We start from the raw sequence: 11,105 nt of genomic DNA, 5'->3' as shown, positions 1-11,105 counted from the left end.
TACATCTAAAGTGGAGTTCAATGACGTATTGGGCAACTTCATATTTTCCACTAGGACAATTAAATAGACTGTCAAAATTTTGTCCATAATAAATTTTTTCTATTTCAATTTGGGAATTGGTTAAAAAAAAGTAATGAACCTTGAATGTTTTTTCTTATTTGCACGAATTTTGTTGTTTTCTCCTGTATCCTTCAATTAGAGAGCGATTCTCCCTAACTCCCAGCTGCGGACTCTACATTAGTGCACCAGTGACTGCCTTGGTTAAAACTCCTTCAGGGATTTCTAATCCTTTGCTGTGAAAGTTAATAGGATTGTGAGTTTTACTTTTATCGCATGTCCTAAATCTATCTCCCGGCTGCCGTTTAGAACTCCCAAGAGTGTTTGGAACACTGGAATATCTAAAATTCTTAATCACGCTGACTAAGGTTAAAGAAATTGGTAGAAAAAAATAAAGCAGGCACATGGTACAACATTCGAATTTGGAAGTCTTGTTTTTAGCCAGCTAAAACGTCCTTGATGTCAGAACGGGCAAGTTAAAATAACTCCGTTTGCTGATTTTTACTGTCGTTGAAGGCGTGAAGAAGACAAAAATAGAGTTTAGGATCATGATATTGGTTTTCCCAGACTTCCAAAAAATTAATTAAAAGAACAAGTGCGATATGATCAACATTTTGTTCCATGTATACCGTGAATTTGTCGTTGAAGGTAGATAGTCAATACCTGTATTCTATAGCTACGATCTGAGTCGTATGTGGGTGGTCATCCGGCGAACAACAACTGAATTGTGGCAGAAAGGAATTCTATGCTCCATCACGCCAGTATAATACTTTGTACGGTCTGACAACAAGATTGTCGTTCTCAGTGTCCACATTTTGTATGTATGTATGCAGGGTGAACCAGTAAGTAACTATAAACCGGGGTTTAGGAATGTTTTTGCAGGTAACGCCAATGTTTAAAGAGAAAATTATAGCTTCTTCTTTTAAATGCTTTTTCTCATTTATCTTACGTAGTTCTCCTGCTTTATAGAACAGCAATTGCGTTACAATATTCAGATCTGCTCATATCGAAAAAAAAAGTGGTTTGTTCCTTTAGCAGCTGTGAAGTTCGCAGATTGTCGGCTCTTGATTGTCGGAGGAGAGGTTCACTCCTTTTATCTTACGCCAGTTTTCGCTACAAGCAGCTGGATTGATTGGATTTCGATCTACTTATTATTGATTCCTTCTTGGAGATCTTTTAATTATAGTACTTTTTTTTATCGGCGAATCGATTGCACTGGTCATTGGCGCCATATCGACAATAATCTCTGTGATCGGGATGGCACTAAATATCACCAGAACAACCTTCACGGCTTCTTTATGAAGTTGGAGAATGGTAGCCGTTACCCCTTTCGTTAATCTGTCCATCGATACAAGTCGATCTGCCGAGGTTGTTAGAAGAAGAATAATTAAGTCTAGGATCATAGATTTTCTCGGACAGCCAGGTTAGCCCTAAGAGTTATTGTTCTTATCAGGTTAACTCAAGGCTGGTATGGAACTGTCTGGGTCCCCTGACAGAAATCAGTGCCCAAAATAAGGTTTTTCTGGTATGGGCGAAGGAGTTCATTAAGGACTAGTCGCCAAAGCTGACCTTCAGATTTAATCTGTCAAGGCCGTGCTTGTTATCAGGATAATTGTAGGCCTGTTGACCGGCCAATGCAGGCTCAGAAAATACAAGCATTGCGTAGACCTGGCAGATGATAGCTTCTGTAGGTTCTTTCAGGAGGAGGAGGAAACAGCACTGCACGCGTTGTGTCAGTGTGAGAGGCTTGTCTGGCTAAGGGTGTTACTTCTCGGGAAGGAAAAACCAAGGCCTGTGAGCTCTACCCAAGAGCCGCTCTCCAGAATCAGGAGTCTAACTTAAATGGACAGATCTGGAGGGCGAGCTCTAGAGTTGTAGGAATGAATGAATAAAAATTTATTACAAAAAATATATACATAAAATATATACAGAAGTGTAAATGTATTATATATTTCAACCTTCTAATCTACTGAAGAAAGAGAAAAGTTAGGCGAGGAGGATTGGAGTGCAGGAAAAAAAGGAGAGGAAAAACCTGCAGCTAGTGTAGAGAGTTAGAGTAGGATATGTTTTAGTCTTTTGTGTCTGTAGGGAACAGAAGGATCTGTAGGAGGCTATGTCGCGGCAGAGTGGATTGGGATGGCAATCTAGGATGGAAAGGAGTTTGAGTAGATGATTTTGGATAAAGGAGTGTACGGGAATAATAGATGCAGTCTCGTGGAATAAGTCAATTCTAGTGCGTCGGGGAGAGTCTGTTGCGAGTCTGAGAAATTTGTTTTGCGTTATCTGAAGTTTCAATGATGTTGCTACTACAAGTCCAGGCTCCAGGCGGAGCAGGCGTAGAGCAACATCGGCCTAACTTTGTAGAGGAGGAGTTTGTTGGTCACAGTCATTTTGGAGTCACGTGAGAGTAGAGGAAATAATAGTCAGTGTAGTCCAGTTTGCCTGCGTTTACTTTGACCTGAACGTGCGTAGTGAAAGTCAGTTTGTTGTCCAAAGTTAGCGCTAAGTACTTAACGTAGGTAGACCACGGAATGAGAGTGTTATTATGTCTGATTTGTCGGTTAAAAGAGGGGTCTACGTTTGGTGAAGAGTATAGCGTTAGTCTTGTCGTGGTTAATTTTAATTTTCCATTTACTGCAGAATTTTGTTAGTCTGTCTATTGCAAGAGTAAGTCTGTTGGTGATGGTGTCCATTCTCCAAGATGACGTGAAAAAGGGCAGGTCATCAGAGTTGTAGGAGCCACAATAGATCCGTGGGGCCCTTTATGTCCGCCCTGCTAGAATATAATCTACCACTCGATGACAGAGGTTATCTTTTTATTTTAATGAATATAATACAATTTGTACCATGAATCCAATAATACATCATTTATTTGTGGTGAATATTCGTTAAAAGTTGCGCTCTACATTGTTCTAGGGATTTTATTGGATAGAAGGTGGGAGTAGATGACTGAGAACTTGAAGAAGAAATATGTGAATGGAGTATACTATGCGGACAGGGTGGCGTTGACACTTCTCTTTTTTTGGAAGGCAACTATAGGGATATACTACTTCTTAGGGGGACTTGGCTGTAGGTACGCCCTGTCTGGAAGGGCTCACAACAATGCTGGAGAGGGTCAGTGGTCAATAATCGACATGCTATCTTGTTAGTAACCCTCCACACATCTACACGGAGATATTTACTTGTGGACCAACAGATGTTTGACTACACCCAAGCTCTTTCTCCTCGCCTTCCACACAACATCCCATTCCAGTCGCCTGCTCCTTGTAGTCATCACTTCTTCATCTTCTACACTTTGCTGCCACCAGAACTACTATACTTTCAGAATGGAGCAAATCAGGAGGAAACGGCCTGTAAAGAGAACTCCTTATATACTTACTTACTCTCCAAAGGGACTTATACACTTTCTGTCTGCTACTTTACACGTTATTTTCAAAAGCACCACCACGTGTCACTAAACCTTTATTGGCAGATATATGTAACACGTGCACACACTGTCGTCCAAGAATTTCTATTCTGTTTTAACTTTTCCTTTCCCTTGGCTGTCATATTGTCGCTTTATTGTTATTTGATTATATAAATGGCACCTTATTTTCATTAATAACATCTCGTTGCTAATTAATTACTAAAAAAATAATTACTAACTGCTTCTCGGCTACTGGATAAACGCCTTAAGATTAAGTCCAGGCCAACAGCTTCGTTTTATCTTAGCGCTCAAGTGAAGGCTACCTTTCGACATGATATGAAGAAGCAGGGCTGCATTGGTTGCAGCATTCCAGTATTCCGTTTTTAGACTATTGAATGGTCGAAGCTTTGTACTGTGAAGGTTCTTAGGTGAAAGGAACTATTTTTTCGGTTTCCTGTACCTGGTCAACCGGACATTGCAGTAGGTTTTATGTAAGGAGTACCTTAGGCATTGGGTTTAGGTCACTTCTGATCTTAATCCAATATACTCGTAGGTACGATGACATCTTAAGACTAGTTTTAATCCTCATATTTAACGATCAACTGCTGGCAAATTACCTTCTTCTAACAAAACAATGTTTGCAACCACGTTGTTGTTCACACACTTTTCTGCGCAACAAGAACAATTAGCTTGCCCCTTCTGGTTAGAGATGGTATTATAAACCATAGTGGCGTAACTTTAAACCTTTTTCAGGCAATGAAATACCTATTATTTTACTATTATTAAACTACGAAGGACGACATGTTCCCTTTATTTGACATATTCGAAACACATTACAGAGTGCACTTAAAGTACTTTATCGATAATTGTATGGAGCAATTCCTGCTGATCTTAATCCTAAATTCGGTTCGACAACATCTTAAGTCTAGTTTTAATCCCCATGTTTAACGGTCAAGCTGGCTAATTGCCTTCTTCTTAGCAAGACAATTTTTGCCAAACTCGTATGTGGGTGACTGATACAGCCATTCTGCACTTTTTGTTTTTTATGAGTTCTGGTTTTGATTGAACGTAAGAACTTTTATATTTTTTTAATTTATTTAAGATACACCAACGCTAGATACACTAGAAGTAACAATGACAATAACTGACACCACTACAAGCATACTAATTGAGGGAACAAGTTACCCTGAAATAAGAACAAGTTACTCCCTAAGTCGTCTCCAGATTAACCTCTCTTCTCAGAATAGAAAAAAATCGCGAGGCAACTGGGCGTTTTAATCGTCTGGGAGGATGATCTGGATGGTGATGAGATGATAAATGGCGGACAAGAGGATTGGAACGAGAGTGCAAGTTCTGATGAAAACTTTTATGGCGAGTTCGTGCAATCTGGACCTACAAACGGAATTTCCAGGTCTTTGTGGACAGTTAGATTTGAAACGTAAAATGGAGTGCAGAGAATATTAGACAGAAGAGATCGAATTCGTTGAAGATTGGAGCGTTTCAGTGAACCCCACAGTTTAATACGTCCAGGCGGGTTGTAGTATAGAATTGTAAATCAGTCGCGTAAGAACTTAAGATTTTTTTCACTCTTAAGCTGAAGAATATAAGTAAAAAAAAAAAAAGATGTATTAATATTTTTAAAATGTCTGCCGCACAGGCTCTAAACTCAGAATTTTGTCAAAGAAATTTAGGAAATTATTCTTCTCTTAGCGCTTAAAAAGAAAACTTAATTTTCATTTTTCCTTTTCTCTCGACTCTTCAAAATGGAAGGGATTGAGATACTGCAAATTTGTGATTTTGAATTTTTCATAAAATGTTTAATTGCAACAGTTTAATAACCTGCAAGCTGACGATGCCCATGGTACCTGATTTACTGCTTTAATGAATTACATTTGTTTTGTACAGCATTCAAATGAAATTACTGGATAATGCTGGAAATGAGTCTAGTCATTCACCTACTGCGAACGTGATAAAAGCTAAACGATGTTTTTCGAAAACTACATCCAATTGGAGACAGTTAAACAAAGCGAAATGATTTCAGTTGAGAGATTTTAATCGTAAGTCTGTATTGCACCGTCTCATTTGAATATGTCCAGAAGTTCGATACTGCTCTTGGTGCTATCTTAAATCTTAAATTTATTGTTACTTAAGTAGAAATAGGTAACTTCAACAGTCTCCAATATACTTGGTAACTGAATCGTGATATGAAAAACTATAATACAAAATATTCTTATTTTACTTGTGCATAATATTGTTATAATGCAATAAACTAAGTAAGTTTTCTTTATTTATATTTATATGCACACAACAATAAGGATAAAAACTTTTCCATCAGATATCTACGTTGCATGAAAATGGAAATTTTATAGAATAAAAAAATCCTGCGCAAGCTGAGGCTGAAGTTGAAGGTACAAATAGGTTTTTTGTTGAAGGTGGCAACTGTATAAGGGCGAACAGTTATTTTTCTATTACAGTTTTCATTCAACAGAGAGTATGTACTATTTGCGAGTGGTGTGTTTGCGACTGTGTCAACAGTTTTATATGAACATGTATATATATATATACTATATTCAAACCCCTGTAGAGTGTAGTTTGATAAACACCTCTAGTGGGAAATCTCAGTATGTATATGAAGAGTGGAAAGAGAGAGATAGACTGTTATATATAACACAATTTTCAGGATGCAGATTGTGTGAAGTAAAGAAAGAAAAAAAGAAGGTGTACCAACCGTTTTGCCCTCTACATTGCAACCGGTATGTAGCTGTCAAAAGGGCGATACGCAACACATTTTCTTTTTTTTTGGCTTCAATTGTGGAAGTAGGAGCTAAATCGTCTTCATATAGGCTAGGATCAAATTCAATTTGCTTTCCAACGAGATAATCTTAAACAAGCCGCTTCTTCCCGGAGTTGTTCATTTTTTGTCATCCCCTTCATCTCGGCAAACTGTCCTACTTCTTAGAATATCACATCCACTCTTCAGTAGTTTACTGTCAAAGCCAGTTCTTCTTCACTTAAACAACTTCTATTACCCGTCTACTTGAAATGTGTATTGAAGAAAAATATGTAATCACAGGGACTAGATTGTTTAGATTTTTTTTTTTTAAAGAAGTTAAAGCCTGCAACTTTATCAGTCTTATAAAGTGCGAAAAGTAGATAACTTCAGTATAAATATCAATTCTCTTTCAAATTGCCTGCGAAGGAGAGCAATCTGAGGGAGCCTCTAATGAAAATACGTTCCCTCACTTCTCTGATTCACTGATTCTTTTTTTCTGTCTTTTTCATTTCCTACAAATAGTACTTTATTGAAAAATACTGTTTCCTAATACAAAAGTGGAATCTCGTGAGAAAGAGTGCATTTTACTTTGTTTAAATTTAATCATTTTGAAAGCGCAGAACTTTGATTTTATTACCTAATTTATTAGGTTTGAGTTTATTTATAAATTATTTCTGCGAAGAACTAGAGAAAAGATAAGAAAATTATTAGAATGTCAACTTCTGTTAAAAATGACTCATGTTTTGTTAATATTTAATTAAAATAATTAAAAGTTCTGGTTTTGAGTAGTATGAATTCGGGCATTCTAGGACGCCATCTGGACCACAAAATTAAGATGATGGGATATGGCCTGTGACGTCATGATGACGCGTTGCGAGGTCGTCGATCCCGACGCAAAAAAGCGTCCTAGAATGCCCGAATTCATACTACTGTTTTGCACTAATTAATTTTGAATTGATTACTGTTCCCACCAGCTGATCTAGTGTGGAACTAGAGGACTTTCATTAACAAGAGACGATCTTGGAAACCACTTGCAAATGATGTGAACAGACGCTTTTAAACTTAATCTACTTGATCACAGCACAAATCTTGATTTGTCTCAAAAAAAAAAGAAACCATTTAAAAGACATATTCTTGCAATTACCACTTATTTATAATTATTGTGCACTTTGGCACAGATTTAAAATCATCAAAAGGTAAGATGGCTTTAAAATTAATGAGTTAATGTTTAATTTAATGAAGATTGCAAATATACGAGGGTCGTTTGAAAAGTTCGTGCAAAGTCAGAGAGATAGCACCACTGGCGCGTATCGAGGTTATGTTTAGTTAGTAGCATCTCTTGGAAGAACACACACCAAGTTTCAGCCAGATCGGTCTATTTCTTTGTGTTTGGCATTCGTTTGAATCGAGCAAGTCGAGTGATTTTCAAAAAATGGACGAAAAAGAATTTCGTATGTTGATTAAACACTACTTTATGAAAGGCAAAACGCCTCAGGAGACTAAAGAGAAGCTTGATAAACATTGTGGTGACTCTGCACCTTCGATTAGAACAATTTATAAGTGGTTTCAAAATTTTCGGAGTGGCCATATGGACACAAGTGACGCTGAACGTTCTGGACGCCCTGTTGAGGTTACTACTCCAGAAATCATTGATAAAATCCATGATATGGTGATGGATGACAGAAGAGTGAAGGTGCGTGAGATTGCTAGTGCTGTGGGCATCTCGAATGAACGGGTACATAATATTTTGCATCAACATTTGGACATGACAAACCTATCCGCAAGATGGGTGCCGCGATTGCTCACGCTTGACCAAAAACGAAATCGTGTGAAGTGTTGCAAAGACGATTTGGAGCTGTTCCAGAAGAATCCGCAGGACTTTAAGCGTCGTTTCGTCACTGTGGATGAAACATGGATACATCACTACACTCCTGAGACCAAAGAACAATCTAAACAATGGGTTACCAAGGGGGAATCTGCGCCAAAAAAGGCGAAGACCGTTCCTTCGGCCGGAAAGATTATGGCGACTGTCTTTTGGGATTCGCAAGGAATAATCCTCATCGACTATCTGGAAAAGGGTAAAACTATTACAGGTGCAAATTATTCATCGTTATTGGACCGTTTGAAAACCGAGCTGCAAGTAAAACGCCCACGATTGGCCCACAAAAAAGTCCTTTTCCATCACGACAACGCACCAACTCACACCTCAGCAGTTGTGGTCGCAAAATTAATGGAAATAGGGTTCCAACTCGTTTCACATCCCCCCTATTCTCCAGACTTGGCTCCCTCGGACTACTATTTGTTCCCCAATATGAAGAAATGGCTGGCGGGAAAAAGATTTTATTCAAACGAGAAGGTGATTGCAGAAACGAATGGCTATTTTTCAGACTTGGACAAATCCTATTATTCGGAAGGGATCAACAAACTAGAGCAGCGTTGGACGAAGTGTATAAGCCTAAAAGGAGACTATGTTGAAAAATAAAAAAGGTTTACCCCAAAAAATTAAGTAGTTTTTATTTTTGCACGGACTTTTCAAACGACCCTCGTATAGTAATGTTTAGCCAGAACTAAGAGGTAACACCGTGTTTATACATAATTATGGCTGTTCTTTTATGGATGTGTTGTTAGCAAGCTTTTGTTTTATGCTATACGAAACGAATCTGGCCATAATTATTTCTACATTGTGAGGGAACGGATTGGCTCAATGTTAGAACACAGGATTCCAACTACGGATATCTTGGGTTTAAATCCAGCTCACTTCTCTATTCTCAGATAACGCAAAACAAATTTCTGAGACTTGCAACAGACTCTCCACGACACAATAGAATTGACACACTCCACGAGACTGCGTCCATTATCCCCTGGTACACTCCTATATCCAAAATCGTCTGCTCAAAACTCATTTCCATCCTAGACTGCCATACTAATCCACTCTGCCGCTACATAGCCTCCTACAGATCCTTCTACAACATACAGACACAGAAGACTAAAACATATCGTACTCTAACTCTCTACACTAGCTGCAGGTTTTTCCTCTCCTTTTTTCCCTGCATTCCTAACCTGCTCATCTTAACCTTTCGCTTTCTTCACTAGTTAAGAAGGTTAAAATGTATAATTTACAATTACACTTCTGTATATATTTTATGTATATATTTATTGTATTAAATATTTATTCTATTCTATTCTCTATTCTCTTCATAAAAGTATTTTATAGTTCACTGTAATGGTCGGTGTTGCCTTTAATTGTGACTAAACTTTGGGTATTAAATGCACATTAAAATGAGTTTAATGGCCGTCACTGTCCTAGTAATGTGCAATTCAAAACAATGTATAGTTTTACTACCTGTTTTGTGGGATACACTACTGGAATTCACGTTTGAAGTACAAGTTTGTTCAAAAATACGCTTTACAGAACAGATTTTGTGAGATTCCTTTTTACTGATTACGAATTGGGTTAACTAAAACTAATTTTCCCCACTACTCGAACTTTCTTTAGATCTGGATTACCAAATCCATGATTGTATAATAAAATAAAATGGAGTGTAAGGTGAATAAAGTAATTGATAAAATCAATCTGCCTGAAAATAGAACGTGGATTAAAATGGCGAGCTTTAATTACAAAGAGAAAATAACAAAAAGAAATGAAAAAGTGGAAAATGCATGGCCCAAATTAAATTACCATAATAAATTGTACGTATAAATACATTTTATTAAAAAAAAATCATGCTGATATTATTAAAGGACTAAGTCCTGTTAATGTCACTGACAGGGCAATATAAATTTAATGCGAGCCCCTCGCTTTTTTTTACCTCAATATGCCAATTCAATTCAGCATTATTCAAAAGGGTTGGTACACTAGCGCTATGAATGCATTAACTTGACAAATGCAAAATACATCATACATTATTCAAATCGCCAAAAGATCTTATTTAATGTTCCTCTGCCCCATTTAAATATATTCCTAATTCATGATTTTTGTGTTTTGTTTTTTGAGCCCGCTGAAATCCATTTCTTTCATGTTTTTTGTCTACACTCTACTCTGTCTCGTTTTAGTCGGTTTAGCTTACAAAGAAGATTTATAAATTATAATGAATGATTATTCACTAGTAATAGTTATAGTTATAGTATTCATTGCCGACTTGGAGCTGTGAGTGGTTTAGGCACCACTGGAAAAAATTTTCTCCTAAATTTGACAATTTAAGGAACGTCTTTAATGATAGGCTTTCTCGAAAAATGATTTTAGAGTGGTTGATATTTTGGTACATCGGAGCTAGCCACAGTTCTCTATCTTCTGTTGGCGTAATACAGTGCAACCTCGGTTAACCGGGATTCGAATTAACCGGGTTCATGTTGAGTCATCATAAGAACATCTGGATCGGCGCCGAAACAAAAGTTAATTTATGGTGGCGACAGGAAAATTTTTTTTGTCTTCCGATGTAACATAATTGTAGGCGTGGCAGCAACTCTTTTATATCTGATTTTCTTGAAGGGTCATTATGTATGTATGTAAAAACCCAAAATATAGTGCAATTAGTACTAAATTTCTTGGGAATTACCACGGTCTTACAAAAGACCACGGGATTTACTTGTCGTAAATGGTTGATTTTCAACTTCACGGTTATATGTACTATTTTTATGGATAATTACCGGCATAATATTTTTATGGATAATAACTGACAACACAGTAAAGTATTACTATGTAATACTGTGTATTCGGTTTAACCGGGATTTCAGTTTTCAGGGGTGGATACAGCCGGAGGTCAGTCCGGTTAATCGAGGTTGTACTGCAGTATTTATTTATTTATTTTTAATTCCTCTTAAGTTCATTCGGTAGAATATTTTGAAGGATATTCTACCAGCAGTAGATCT

Source organism: Rhodnius prolixus, unplaced genomic scaffold, assembly GCF_049639745.1.
Source record: "Rhodnius prolixus isolate KJV_2025 unplaced genomic scaffold, Rpr scaffold_8, whole genome shotgun sequence".
Taxonomy (NCBI): Eukaryota; Metazoa; Arthropoda; class Insecta; order Hemiptera; family Reduviidae; genus Rhodnius; species Rhodnius prolixus.
This window is presented reverse-complemented; position numbering follows the sequence as displayed.